Source organism: Lissotriton vulgaris, chromosome 2_1, assembly GCF_964263255.1.
Source record: "Lissotriton vulgaris chromosome 2_1, aLisVul1.2, whole genome shotgun sequence".
Classification (NCBI taxonomy): Eukaryota; Metazoa; Chordata; class Amphibia; order Caudata; family Salamandridae; genus Lissotriton; species Lissotriton vulgaris.
Genome location: NC_141687.1, coordinates 611,955,211 through 611,970,646, shown reverse-complemented (window position 1 = coordinate 611,970,646; position 15,436 = coordinate 611,955,211). Strand labels below are relative to the sequence as shown.

The 15,436-nt window shown below is 44.5% G+C and overlaps 1 protein-coding gene across 5 annotated transcripts in view; it reads left to right on the top strand.

Annotated features, from left to right (window-relative positions):
• The first annotated feature begins 3,278 nt into the window (after nt 1–3,278).
• Nucleotides 3,279–15,436, top strand: part of PTP4A2 (protein tyrosine phosphatase 4A2) — a 259,598-nt gene continuing 247,440 nt past the window's right edge. The window contains exon 1 of one of the 5 annotated variants that reach the window (XM_086955650.1): nt 3,279–3,812. The gene's annotated coding sequence lies outside the window, so the exon portion shown is untranslated. The remainder of the gene's footprint in view (nt 3,813–15,436) is intronic. The other 4 variants (XM_086955653.1, XM_086955652.1, XM_086955655.1 and 1 more) reach the window with 4 other exon arrangements.

The window sequence follows — 15,436 nt, the reverse complement described above, 5'->3', positions numbered from 1 at the left end:
GCCAGTAGTCCGTCCAGGATGAGTTCCTCTTACGTCTCTCGACTCCAAGATACAACTGACTTCCTGCTCTGGAGCTGCCCCAGTTATAGGGCTGGCGTGCTTTGATGTCCGGACCCTCGCACTTGGAGGTCGGGAGGTCCGGGATGAGGGAGTCCAGACACCCAGCAGGGGGGTGGAGCCAGCGCCCGGGGAGGCGATGGGCGAGCGGCACTGGGCGGGGGGAGAGCCATCGGCACCTCTTTCTCCCATTGACTTGCCAAGTAGCCCGCTCACCTCCTGGGTGGAGGGTGGTGCCGGATTGTCTGAGGCTGGGCTAGGCCCAGGGTTGAGGTCGATCGGGGGCCAGGCGGCCTCGTGGCGAGGTGTCCAAGATGGCGGCCCGGGCTGGGTGCATGGGCCGGCAGTGGATCGGACCCACGAGGTTATCATGTTCGAGGGCAGGGGTCCCTGAGGGGACGTAGGGTGTGCAATGGTGGTGTGTGGTGCTTGCGTGACTGGGCTCGGGCCTGGTCGAGCCGGGGGAGAGCGGCCCGTCATGTGGCCTGTCCAACACAGAGAGACACCAATGGTGCAGAGTACACCATAGCCTTTGCATCGCGCTCACTCACTCAAGCAGAAGAAAAATTTTCAGTCATAGAGCGTGAAGCACTGGCATGCGTGTGGGCCCTTGAACACTTCAGACAATATGTCTGGGGAAAAATGGTTAACTTGTGTACAGACCACAAACCATTAACCAAAGTTCTCACCACGAAGGGTTTAAACACGGCTTCACCAAGATTGGCCAGACTATCTGTACGATTATTTGATTACATATACAAAGTCCACTACGTTCCCGGAGTAAAAAATGTTGTAGCTGATTTTCTAAGCAGAATGCCCGTAGGAAATAAAGGTGACATTGACTGCAAGGAAGTGGAAGAAACATGTATTGCAAATGTATTAGAGAAGTCCAGTGGAATCACTAGAGAGGAATGGCTGTTGGAGCAAAGTAGGGACAAAGTAATTTGTAAGGTAATACAGAACATAACTGAAGGATGGTCAAACAAGAACAAACTAACAGAACCATTGAAAAACTTCTGGGAAATAAAAAATGAATTATCTTTGGAAAATGCATTCCTGTTAAGGAGCGGAAGAATTGTTCCACCTACAAGCATAAGGAAGAAGATACTTGAGTTATGCCATGAAGGGCATTTAGGTATCGCCAAAACAAAGAACAGAGTCAAAAACTTATATTGGTGGCCAGGTGTCAGTCTTGCAGTAGAAAGAACAGTAAGAGAATGCAAAATGTGCATGGACTCAGACAAATCACAAGTGACATTTAGACCACCTTTGCACCCAATACCATGTCCATCCATGCCATGGGAAAGGATTGGCATCGACATTATGGGGCCAATACATGAAGAGCTAGATCAATGGTACGTAATAGTAATAATCGATCACTACTCTAAATGGCCAGAGATAAGAATCGTTAACAAACCAGATGCCCTGAATGTTGTAAAGTTCATGGACGAAACTTTCGCCCGTGAAGGACTTCCAAAGCAGATTCTAAGCGACAATGGCGCACAATTCACTTCTGAAATATTTAAGACATATGTGAACAAACACGGTATTGAACACAAGACTACCTCAGTTTATCATCCTGCTGGTAACGGAGCAGTGGAGAGATTCAACCGAGTTTTGAAGGGAATATTGCAAATAGCTAAAAGCAACAAACTCAACTGGAAAACAGAAATGCTCAAGACAGTGTGGGCATACAGAATTTCTCCATGCGAAACCACAGGCCACAGCCCTTTTGAGTTAATGCGATGCAGAACTCCACTTTCAAAGGACAATTTGGGTTGGGCCCAAGCGGCAAGAAGAGTGAATTGGTCTGCTCAACAGGTCATGCAAAGACTTACACACGCACAGCTCAGGAGTAAGGCGACCTATGACAACAAGCACGGTTGTAAGCTGGTTCAACTCAAGGCGGGAGATGTAGTCAAAGTAAAGAAAAGTGGACACATTGGAAAGGGGCAAGAAAGATTCACATCTCCCCTGACTGTGAGTGAAGTGTATTGTAACTCTGCGCTTTTGAGTGATGGAAAAGTATGGCACTTCTCTGTATTGTCTGCTTACAGTCAGCCCGTACCAAGCCAAGAAGACACCATGCAAGATACATACCGTTTACCAACAGGCATTGCTAAGAACTCATGCGACGGACAGAAAAGAAACTTGACTCAACCAATTTTATCTGACGATGAGTCTGACCATGAGTTTCAAGCACGACCTAATGTGATTGGGAGCAACGTTCTGCGGCATGCTTCAATGCCAGGTTGTACATCATCAAATGCCTCCAGCGCAGTGAGGGTCAGGCGAATGTTACCACCTACACCTGCAGACGACACACCACAGTCCATCAGCAGGAGTCGAGCAGGGAGGTTGTTAGGACCACCAACCAAACTAAAAGATTATGTCTGCGAATAGACTCTTTGTTACTCCATTTGGATGTTCTGTTTTTCCTTTCCATAAGAAGGGAGATGTGTTATGACTTAATGTAGTGTTCCCTTATGGGACACCGTACGCCTGATCGCCTAGCCGTGTCCCTGCGTGGACACCGTACCGTAGTGAGGTCACCAGCTGTGAACTGTCAGAACTGACAGTTGACAGCTGATCACCCGACTGACGGGAAACCTTTGAAGGCTCCGCTGTTGTAGGAGCCAGTGTTGACGCTTTAATAAAGAACTCACTTTATCACCACTTTTATAGTGTGATAGTTCTTTACAATGCTAAGCACAGAATTGTATCTTGGGTGTTTTAAGCCATGCCCTTAATCACATAGCCAAGCCCCTCCGAGAGACGTCCTGTCATTACAGTCTTGCACATTTAGTTGTGTGTCCTGGCGATGCTGGGTCTCGGACTATTTATCTGTTTCCTTGGACTGGAGCAAAGAAAGAGAAAGCTGGACTGGTGCGAGTGGGCTGGGTCTCTATGGTTGATCAGGTGACTATGGTGGAGTCATGGGGAATGTAGTGTTTTGAAAGTTTTAATTTGATTGCCTTCTGTTTTTGTTTGAAGATAAAGACAGACGCATAATCCAATCCCAAATAGAATTGAAAAATCTTGTTGGGAAAGCTGGAAAGTGTTACATTTCATTCTGTCTTTGGGAGACGTATTGACTACAGGTGGGGTTAAAAAAAGTCGCTAACTACACATCAACTACCGGCTTCGTCTGCAACTCGAACTCCGATTGATTCCGAAACACTTGCATGCATAAGAGACCGGCTAGATGCTGCCGATTGGTCGATAGTGGGGTGGGCTGTTCGTTGATTGGCTGAGATCAATTGCCTGGTTGGCTCGTGTGTACTCTCGTGACACAGTCCCCAGGCACAAACTTGCTTCTCCACATATCCCGTAACCTGCGCCAACCAGTCAGACAAGGCAAAAGGGCACGCCCGGGCCACGCGCCTGCCGGCTTTTGTGTCGTCACCGAGCGCGCGCGGCCCTGGCAGAATTGGAACGGATGGCTTTGGGTGAGGTGCGCGCTCGCAACGACGTGTTACGTCAGAGGGGTGGGCTGGAGTCGTGTCTGGACTCTGCGTTGGAGGTTGACGGGGGCGAGCGTGTGGGCTGATGCACAGGGTAAGCGCTCGTGGCCGAGGCGGGAAAGCTATCAACCGTCAGCTGTGTTTAGGAAGCACGAGGGGTCGATCCCCACTAAAGTCACTGATCCTGGCCGACCCGTGTTCACGCAGTGTCGTCGCTCCTACCGCAGTCCCTTTTCTTAGGGCCTGGCCCCCCGCCCGCACTGGAGGTCAATGAACAACCCGCATTGCACGGTGAGCACCGCCGGTAGAAGGAGTGATTTGTCCCTGTGAGGGTTGGGCGGGGGCAGTTTGACATGTGTGAGGGTAGTGCTTGTGTGAATGTCTCTGGGATTTGAGTGTAAGCCCTCGTGTGGTGGGGAAAGTGTAAGAATCCGTGAACGTGGTAAGTGTGACGTTCTTTGGTGGGTGGCAATGTTAGATCTGCAGTGAGGTAGGTATTCGTTTATTGACCCGTAAAAGGCTGAAATGACCTTAATAACAACAGTGCTGTAATGGGGTGAGCGATCGTAGTGGGAGGACTGGTGATGAATAGGGGAGGTTTAGGTACCTGGTTCTTGCTAGGGCAGTTTGATGGCCTAGTGAGGTCTGTCAGCTTTCGTGGTATACATTTAGTGGGCGAGGCCCCCTGCCTTTAAGGGTTGCGTCGGACGTTTGTTGGGCAAGTGTAGTGTGCTTTCCTCGTAAGAACATTCAAATGTTGGACAATTATGACCTGTGAGTAAAAATGCAGTAATGGGACCTGTAGGGACCGTGTTTGGGAGACTTTTATGGTGGCTGAGGATGTGGGCTCACTGTGACGTCCCATAGGGAAACGTTTAGTCTGAATTTCTTTGGTTGGTTAGTGTGGACTGTGGGAAGTCAAAATGGTCTGTAGGGCAGTGTGCTTGTCTAGTTTCAGGGCCATAAGCTTTCAGTTCTGCGTTACCACCTTTGATCTTGAGGGACTGTGCCAGGGTCAGTGTTCCAGAGAGCATCATAGCTAGATGCCCTCAGGCAGAACCAGACTCCAATTAAGGGCATCTGGATAGGTGATAAGAACATATGGGGTTTTCGAGAAGTCCATGGCGGATGTCATTGTCACGGCTTATAGTGTAATAGTGGTGCAATTAGCCCCTCGGGGGCGCATGTCACACCCGTCTGTTTCCCCTTGTAGTTATACATGGTCCAGCTAATCATAAATGTAAAACCACTAGGGTGGTCATAGCATGTTTGGGGAAACTGTCCATTTAAGAATAAACATTAAAAATGCCAGTTTTTAAACTAAACATGTTTCCTGAAAAACTTGCCATTATTTTTCTTAAAAAATATATTTTGTCAAAAAGTTCCTGTTGAAAAAAAATGATGCCCGTGGCTTCTTGTTTTGGTAAGGAAGCCATGTTCTACTTTCAGATGTCTGGTTGCTAAACTTCCTCTTATTGGTGGTACGGCCCCCGTCTTGTTCTTGGCCCCTGGTGATATGAGTTGTGTATCCGATTGGCCCATTCTACCATATTGCTGGCCCACGTGGCGTCACTTCATGCTCACGACCGAATGTCGTCTTTTGGGACCTCTGCTTTGTTTGCTGGGCTCTCCAGCCGTGCCGACGGTGTCGTTCACTTGAAAGGGAACTTAATGACTCGCTGTCATAGCTTGCGTACTATATAGATCACCAACCATTTTACCCCATGGTCCGGTCCAGCAGGTCGCTTTTCCCACTACCCCATAGTCTCCTCAGGTAGGTCACACGAACAGTATTCTCATTTCGTCAGTGCACGCCTTTATTGTCCCCATAAAGGAAGGGCTTCTTATTTAGAGTGCACCCCCTCAACCCCCCTCGCTTTTTACAAGCAATGTGTTTCCATGTTGTACCCGACCGACTCTACAAATTGGCCTCGACGTGACCCTTCAAGGTATCAATTTTTTTCTGTCGTGCTTTTCTTTCAGTATGCCGAAATGGACGATATGCAATCCGACCCTCCATGTTCCTAACCGGGCTACATATCGAAGTTTTTAGAATAGTTCACGGTGGTTGTGGCCAAGTAGATGAATGAACAACTTGTCTAGCAACTCTGAGCCGTTCTTGGATTTGACTTCGTTATGTTAGTAAACTACGCTGGGGTAAAAAGTCAACCAGTGATACCATTCAGTATGTGTCCGTGATCCCGCCTACGTTTAAGCGCTATACTTGCCCAACTTAGGTTTGATTCATCTTGTGACCGTTAACACCAGTCTGCTCTGATAAGAACTTGCTGTGCTTTGACACAACTTGCACATTCGTTACTCTTTTGTAGGGTGTTTTGTGACAGCGTTCTTTGGGATCGTACTCAGTAGCTGCTGTTTGCACAAAGATCTCTGCAGCGGAAACGCAACCCGCTAATGCATCTTAATTGCTCTTAATAATGTGTAGCTCTCCTACGCTAAAATTGGTATTCTTTCACTTCCTTTTACTGCTATTCCCTACTAACTTGATAAACACATTGCTTGTGTACAAATTCCAGTTGTTCAAATCAAATCAAAAATTTCTTTATTCGACTGACAGAAAAGCAGTCATAAAAGCACATAAGTACATTGTTATACAATTCATTCAAGAACATTTTTATAAACATTTCTAAAAATAGGCAATTCACGGGAGAATTAAAAGAATGCAGTAGTCCAGTATAAATGTGCCTATTCAAGACATGGTTTCATATTTAGCACAGATCATCTTGGAATCATCCTTCCATAGTTAATCTAAACTTCAGGGCTGTTTTTAAAAACTTACAGGTAAAAAAAGTGCTGTCGTCGTGCAACATCTGAAGGTATAAAAGTGCAGGCTTAATCTGTACAAAATTCAACTTTTTAAGCAAAGGTTTTAAAAACATTTTTCTTGGACTCGAATAATAAGGACACAGGAATAAAAAGTGAGCCAGGTCTTGCGGAGACAAGTTGTCGCAGCCGCAAGCTGGCAACACTTGGCCTCTATGGGCTCCACTCGGGACAGCTAAAAGCAAATGGTAAAGACCAAATCGGAATCTGCTCAACAGAAAGCGCTCGTATCTAGATATGTTCCATGATAAGTAGGGTTCGCAGAACACACAAGTCTTTGTTAGTGTGTGGCTCCTGACGCTGGACTTCTTTAACTCGGTGTCTTCCCTGACAAGTTGTCGTTTTAGCATAAAAGTGTTTTTTACAAAATCAACGTCTTTCTTTGTGGTGTGCTGGGGTGTTGGGTATAGGTCCAATCTACCCAGATCTTTACAACAATTTCTAATATATTTCATCCAGGGTATCTTGAGATGTCCTTCCCAGCTAAGGGCTTCAGCGAGGATGCTATGAGTCAATGGTATAGATACATTGCGCCAACAGTTTAACCAGCAAAGCAGGGGGTTTGCGGCAATTTTGTCTCCTAGGTACGGTGTGCCCAGTTCCTCATGTACAGAGAAATTAGCGGTGCTTTTTGGTAAGCTCAGGACCTGTTTCAGAAAGTTATTTTCTAGTGTTATCAGGGCTTCTGCTGGTAAGAAACCCCACAGCTCACTACTGTAACATGCCACTGCAACGCTTTTTGCCTGATATAGTTTCATTATGGCAGACACTGGGGTATTACCTAATTTGCGTGCAAAATCCAATATTCCAGAGTTGGTCCTTAGTACCTCGCCTTTCTTTTTAATTATAGCAGGGCCCCATGAGAGTTTGTGGTCAAATGGTACTCCTAGATAGGAAAAAGTTTTTGTTAGCGGTATGCTTTCCCCATTGACTGAAAAAGGGTATCGTTTTTTGGGGGTTATTCCAACCGTCATAACAAAAGATTTGGAGTTATTAATATTCAGGCCACGTGAGGACATGAATTGAAAGAAAGAATCCAATAACTTTTGAAGTCCGAGTGCAGTTCTGGATAACAAAACGGCGTCGTCTGCATATAGCAGGACCGGTACCCCTGTTTTCCCAATACGAGGGTAATCCGTGTCGGTTTTTACCAGGTGATCTTCGAGTCCATTAATGTATAAATTAAAAAGAAAAGGTGCTAAAATACAGCCCTGTCTGACTCCCCGGTTGATATTAAAGTCTCTCGTTACTTTCAAGTCTTTTGTGTAACGTACATTAGCACGTGTGTCATTATGTAGGTCGGCCAGAAAATTGATTAGATTATTTTCGACGCCCATGTTTTGCAAGATTTCCCATAATTTGCTCCTATCAACACAGTCAAAGGCCGAAGAAAGGTCCATAAAGGCCATATACAAAGTTCCATCTCTTGCTTGGGTGTATTTACCACTTATTAGGTATAGGTTCAGACACTGTGTAGTTGTTGCATGTCCTGGTCTGAATCCATACTGTGCAGGGGTCATTATGTTATTTTGTTTAGCCCACGCATTCAGCCGGTTTAGGAGTACCCCTCGCACTATCTTGGCAACAGAGTTTATCAGGGAGATTGGTCTATAGCAGGCTGCTTTTGTTCTGTCGCCCTTTTTGTATACCTGGACGATAGTGGATGCTCCCCAGGATTTAGGGGCTCCCACTTCAACCCCGGCATTAATGACAGATGTGAGAATTGGAGCCCATAAGATGATGTTAGATTTAAATAAGTCTGGTGGAAGTCCGTCAGGGCCCGGGGCTTTGTTGCTAGAAAGACCAAGAATCCCTAGTTCAATTTCTTTAGTAGAAAAATGTAAGGAGCTGCTTTCAGGGAGATGAGGTGGTTTTATTGACTGTGGAGCTTCGCTCTTAAAGATAGATCCAAAATGGGTGATCCAGTCATTTTCTGGTATGACTGTGCCGAGACTTTCAGCGGTCGGGTCGTCAAAGAGAGGTTTATTGATTATTTTCCAAAACTTTGAGCTGTTGCCCAAAGTTGAGGGATCGAGCAAGGATTCCCAAGTTTTAGTTTTTATAGATTTTTTTTGCGTGAAGCAAGTGCATTTTTGTAATCTGCTCGAAGGGCCTTAACTAGTGCTGAGTCTCTCGGCTTGCTTTTAAGAGCAGCTTTTAATTTACGGTTTGCAGAAGAACAGGCATGATCAAACCATCGTGGGTATTGAGCAGTTGTTCCCTTGGCGGTTACGGTCAGAAATTGTTCTATCCTTTTGGACACCACTGCAAAGGCGGATAGAACGGATTCCGGTGGAGCAGAGTCTGTGGCACAAAGCTTAAGTTCAGGTTCACAGTCTATAGCAACGGTCTCATACAGTTTATCACTATTTATCAGATTCCATTTCAAGCGGCGGTTGTTATTAACCCGTTTAAGTACCCCTGGGTCCTTGATATTATTTTGGAGTACAAAGGAATCGCATTGTAGCTCAAGATGTAGGGGGTTGTGATCTCTGTAAATGCTAACAAGGATATCAAACTTTAGAACCTGTTGGACCACACCAGCAGAGAGAAGGATGTGGTCTATGATAGACCCTGACTCAGATCCTTTATAGGTTGGATTTTCGAAGGTGAAGGAGTCCTCTTTCAATGATAGTGCCATAATCATATTCGTGGAATCCATTAAGGTGTTCAATTTTGATCCGCGATGGCAGTGTGTGAAGTGGGGGCCTGTTTTAAATCCACAGCCCAACGATCCCAGAGTTGTCAACAGAGGGTTACCGCAAATATGCGTATTAAAATCGCCGAGAAGTATTTTGTCCTGTGGCAATTTTGTCCAATTTTCAGCTAGGTGATTTACAAGATTGTCGATGTTACAGTCACTTAGATTGGCGACAGAGTTATAGAAATTAATCAGAGTTATGCCTTTCTTTCCCCTTCTGAGTGTCAGGATCTGGATACTCCTGCTATCCAACTGAACACGATTGATCTGCATTTTAAGGGACAGACTGATGAATATTGCCAAGCCCCCCTTTGCCCTGCCACTGGGTGAAGGGGATGCGTGGACAAAAAAACTTTGAAATCCCTCAATGAAGGTGTTGCCATTTATCAGCCAGGTTTCCTGGAAACACAGGATGGTGTACTTCTTGACAAAGTCCACCCATAACGGGTCGTTGATTTTAGAGGCCAATCCTGCAATGTTCCAGGAAAGTATTTTGATTGGGTTGGAAGTAATATGCTCTGATTTGGGTGCAGGTGTTATATTGGAGAGGAGGCACGGTTCTGAGTTTGTCCCTGTCTCATGTTTAGACCTTGTGTTTTCAAGTGATGTGTAAAGTTGTGAAGCTACGGTTATAGATGGACTACCTACTTCGACCACTGAATGAGCATGAGCTTGATTTGCTCGGGGGCTAACTATGTAGCTTGATCTCATCGTAGAGATGGTATTTGATAAACAAACCACATGGGGATTAGATGTTTTTATTAAGTTGGTCTTGCTTTCTGCAGGATTGCTTGTCTTATCAGAAAATGAATCAAGAAATGGGTCAGATGACAGTCAGTCAACCTCATCCAATTGGTCGTGGTTGTAGAGAGCATCGTATCTGTTGGCCGTAGGAAACCCGTATTCATTAAATTGTACAGTGGCATGGTTATAGGCACGGTGAAAACCGCGCCCTTGTTGTTCAGCTATTTCTATTGGTTGGTGGTTGTATGTTTTGATTCCCCATGGGTAAGTGTATGGGTAAGGTTCTAAACCCAATGGAATATCTAAGCGAGGTGGGGCAGGGGCCAGCCAGGGTTGGAAATTTGGCTGTGTCATGTAACGTCCTTCTTGAGTGTAGTTATATTTGGATTTGTTTCTGGTGCCAGATACGTGACCTTAATCCCTAAAGAAGTAGGTTTCTCCTAGCGGAAGTACTTTCAGTAGGCTAACAGCTGAGCTTCTTGTCGCTGCTCTTTTACTTGGTTCTGCTATGTTATTTATTTTATAGTTTCTTTTCATTTACGTGGTTTGTTGTAGGCCTAAAGATTAAAAACTAAGGAAGCCGGGTACGTGCTGAAGACATACACTTGAAATTGATGTTTTGTGAAATGCTTAGCGCAGCTGTATCACAGAAGCAAAGTAGGTACAAATCGGCAGTTTTATGAGAATCTGTTTGGGATTCAAAGTACAGTGCATAATAGCCTGACGGACACAAACCACAGCGCATCTCTCACATTACCGACTAAGGCCTGCGCCATAGAAGAATACCAGCCTAATGACTCATCGCTTGAATATTTTTTTTAAAGGTTGGATTGGACTAATGATTGGGATGACCTAAAGAGCCAAAGCTAGTTACCGGACAGGGTTTTTTCCAGGGATCACAAGATGTACATGCATTATGGTTTATCCATTATGTAAATGTACAGGAATTTAAAAAGCGCAAATCACAGAGCGGTTTCTAAGCGCTTGCTTAGGGAACCCGTCCTGGTATTCCCCTGTGAGCTAAGCCCGGCAGGGTATCCGCAAGGTGAAAGCCAGGCATCCCGCCGCGAGGGGCCGTTGTGGAGATTAAGCAAGCTATTGCCCAAAATCGCAGAATGTGAACCCGTGAATCGAGTAGGCACCGGAGCGAGACTTGTCGAGTCCATGGACATTTTAGGACTCAAGACCCCGCCGAGCCGGGAATTGAACCCTGGTCCCGGGCTGACCTCTGCTACCAGGTCTGCCTCCTCTAACCAGTGAGCCACACTTCTCCAACCAGTGAGCCACACTTCTCATTATGAACAGTGGCTCAGTTTGTTGGAGGACGTGAGTCTGCACTACACTGTATGCATGCTAGCACACCTTCTTTTTTTTTTTTTTTTTTTTTTTTTTTTTTTTAATGCTGGACAACATTGGCAAAAGGAATTTATTTTCTGCTAGTGGTGAACAGCATCAGCAAAAAGCAACATCAAAGCCAGTAGGTCGGCATTGTTAACCGAACTGTTAGACTTATTGGCTTTGCCACTACAATTTTTTTCCTGCAGACGCCATGTTAACAATTCTTTTCTGTTGTCATTCTTTTCTTCCTCTATTTTTAGACATTGTGTATCTTATGCATAGGTTGCTTGTCACTTAAAACTTCAGCCTCTTTACTGTGATTGGATAATGGTTTCCTCCGTTGCCCTCTTTAATCCATACCCTCAACATACGAAGCACATTATTAAGATGGTGGTCGGTCAGACTGTCATTTTATCATGCAGGGGAACGTACGAGAAAGAGTCTGCAGTCTAACCCACCCAATTATGATGAGACCGCCTGCGCAGTGCTCAGAAATAGCTTTTTACCACTGCGGCATGTGCTGCGGCCTAGGAAAAGAGGCGCACAAAAAAACCGCTTTGTGGGCATCCATGCACTGTGTGCCAGGCTCCATGTAGTGCTTGGCACACAGTGCATGGGTGTGTGGGAGAACACAACATGTGCCCCCGCCCCAGGCCACTTAGAAGTAGCCCACAGGGGTCACGGGCCCTCCTTGGGGTCCTCAAAGTCAGTTTCTGTCTTCCTTGTCATGGTGTTCGGAACAACATGACATTGCAGTCGGAAAGGGACAACCTAATCCCTACGGTGGTGCCTCCGCACGCACCACCTCCATTGTAGCGATAGGAGTCCAACCGCCGCCTGCATGTCGGACAGACCACCACCAATGGCCTGTCTGTGGCGGTCCGCCTGCCGTCGTAATTAGGGCCTATGTCTTTATCTTTTGCTACTCACTACAGCTGCCATGTAACCGCAAATTACAGGTTTTAATTTCTTCCTTCTAATTCACGCTATCTTCTCCCCTGCCAGTCCGCAGCCCCTACTTAGCTTGCCACTCCCCTCTTCCAGCATACGTCAGCCCCCATACTGTCCGTTCTTGTTTTTGGGGCAGAGCCTCCTTTTGTCCTCCGCTGCCCTTGTGGTTACCTACTGCCACTTCTAAGTTAGATGTCCATTACTGCTATAATGAGGTCTTTTCAGTCTTGATGCTGGACACCTGCAGAAGAAATGGCTTTTGCAAGCAATCCCACATTTCTCAGATGATTGCTTAAAACAGGACGGTCCTGTGATAGATAAATGTTTTAATTTTTTTTTTAAATCAGCGGAGTCTAGCTGTGTCCGGGATCAATGTTCCCATTTAAATATGGGCATTTTCAGAATGATGCTACAATTTTACATACTTTCATCTTGTTTTCCTGTGCTTTTAGATCCAATGTGGCCTATAATGAACATGACTATTAGTAGTGGCCTGTTTTTTTCTTTTAACACCTTGTAAGTAATTTGTGAATACTCCTATCTCTGAGCATTCGGAACGAGATTGTAACCTCGGAACGAGATTGTAACCGGACAGTGAGACTGCAGTCTTTTTTGTCGCCCTCTAAGCCAGTGACTTGGACCAAGGCATACAATTCATACCCAATGAGATTTGCCCTGTTTCAATGAGTAATGAGGTCCGGAAGTTCGACAGCTGCCAAGGAGTGAGGCTGCATTTAGTCCCCCTTTGCACTCCAATCCATTTCCATGACCCTTCCAAGCAGTCTTTCTCTGGTAGACATCCGTTTCTGGGAAAGGCTTCAGACCAGAAACAGAACACTGCCAAACAGGTTTATATAGATATAAAGTTCTCATTTTGTATGTACTTGAGTAGTGCTAGTCTTCTCCCAAAATTGTCACATTCTATTTTGCAACTTTATTCTCTTTGATGCTTTCTCTTTGTCTGCTTCAGCTGTGTGCTTTGTACTTGCCAGGGTCTGGTCTTCACCCTGCTTTTGCCAACTTCCTAAGGAGGGTGTTTTTTTGCTCCTCATTGGCATTTTCTTATCTCATGCTCACCCAATATTTTTTGTTCTGCCGTGTTGTAGTTTTTGCTTACGTCATGTTATTTGGTGTGGAATACAAGCATCATAGGATCTGTTTCACCCTAGCTATGGATAATCAGCCAGGTATAGCTTGGTGCCAGTGACCATGTTTGAAACTTGAACATAACCGGTTCCTGGGTTGCTTGTGCTCCGGTTCAGGGGGTGGGCTAGATGGTTCCAGTTGGACGTTGGTCAAGACTGATTTTCATATGACTGGGTCCAAACTGAGGTGGCATGGTGTGCACAATAACATTGGACTGGGATCCGGCCCTGAGTGATTACAAGTGGCTGATATTCAAGCATTCTATCTATCTCCTTTTGTATACTTTAGGCTGTCCTATTTTAGGCATTTTTATTAAGTCTTATTTAGAGAATTCTAGAAACTGACTTCACACAATGGATTTGTTAGTTTGATATCCTTAATCCCCAGTGCTTTTAATGTGTTGTGTATTGTCCTTGGCGACGGATTTTAAAAGCCATATACCCTGGCCCACTTCCTTTGTATAGTTACATATACTAAATTGGATCTTTGACTCTAGAGTAATTTAAGCTACAAACGTGTGCTATGATCTATTTTCTGTCCATTTGTGAGATATGGTCCTATTATATAGGCCTGTTATTAAAGTGACCCCCGCATTTTGGGCCATTTGTAGTTTAATCAAGGGGAATCCACCTAAAAGACTGACAAAGCTAACTATTGCTCCAACCACAAACTGGCGGGGATGAACTGAGGGTAAGTGATTACTCTTCCACAGTACATACATATTGAGGAATATAGTTATTCAAACTCAGTTTCATTTAGTGCCCCACCCAGCGTGATACCTGTTCTGACTCTTGTAGACTAATTCATGGGCACAATCCCTTAATCTTGAACTGTTTGATATTAAATTGGCATTCCATCTAATTTAAAACATAAACTAGTTTTGCTTTGGTTATAACGGCACGATTTGTTTCTGTAACCCTGTTATCTCATTTCGTTCTTGTTCTGCTTCTGATTTCTATGTAAACTAATAATGCATCTTGAGTTAGTGGATTTAATTCAGTGTGTTTTTTGTTAACTGCCTGTGGCGACTGATGTACATTTTTACCATCGGCACCTTTTCGCTTCCTCCTGCTGTTTGAGTTGTAATTTCCAACATACTAATTTTTTTCTGATCAAATGTTTTAAAAATTGACTCTGTGCACTGATAGTAAGTGGCCGAAACCAAGGTAATTGATCATCTTGCACTTGTTTACTCTCCACTTTAAGCATTAAAGAGGAAGATTTTGCCTCTTTAGAAGTAATACTGACATTTAAAGTAAGGTGGGATGGGCTTTCGTTTATAAGAATAAACAATTTCCATACGTGTTTACGCCTAATTCAGACCTGTTTGAATGAAGGAGCCCATCTCCGTTACAAAATAGTTTTTTCATAATCCACGTTTTCATCAGACACTCACTGTTCTCATTTTTTTTTATTGCCAGCAGACAGGACAAAAAAGAATACATACATACATTTTCGCTTCCAACAGGCCTTATCAAATACAATAATTAGAGTGAAGATTCATAAACCTATCCAGCTGGCAATTGAAGACCAAAGCTCCCGACCAAACGTTTTCTTTCTTGTGCCCTTCATTTTATATAATGTAGTTAGATAAGATCTTTGTTTGCCACATTATAAAGTTGGGTGAGTCCGTATCTAGCCAGTGGGATGTAATACATGAACGATATGCTGACATGCAAATAAAAATAAAACCTTCTTCTACATCAGATCTATGTTGATTCAGTCCCTCATCATAGCCAAAAATAGCCAGTGATGCAGTTATTTTAATTGGGATACCTAGATTCCTCAACACAAAATATTCTATATCGGCAATAAACTTACCCAGTTTAGGGAAAACAAAAAACATGTGAGTAGCATCTGCTGCATAGAGGCTACAACGATTACACATCGTCCCCCCTCCCAGAGTTCCACTTTGCCAACTTACTTGGTGTATAATAAAGCTCAAATGTTGACATAAAATGTTGACTTATCAGGGGTCCATTCAGCAATACTTTCCCAGCTATCTCGATACTTTTCTCTAGATTAACACACTATATACCCAATTTGTTTTGCTACTTGACAGCTTTCCCTGATATATCGTCCTCCAACGTCTCCAGAAATAATCTATATAGAAACCCTAATTTCTGCTGGCTTTTAATTGCTTCAAGCAACCCATTCTTCTCTAATCCTATCAAGGATTTTTACATTTTCT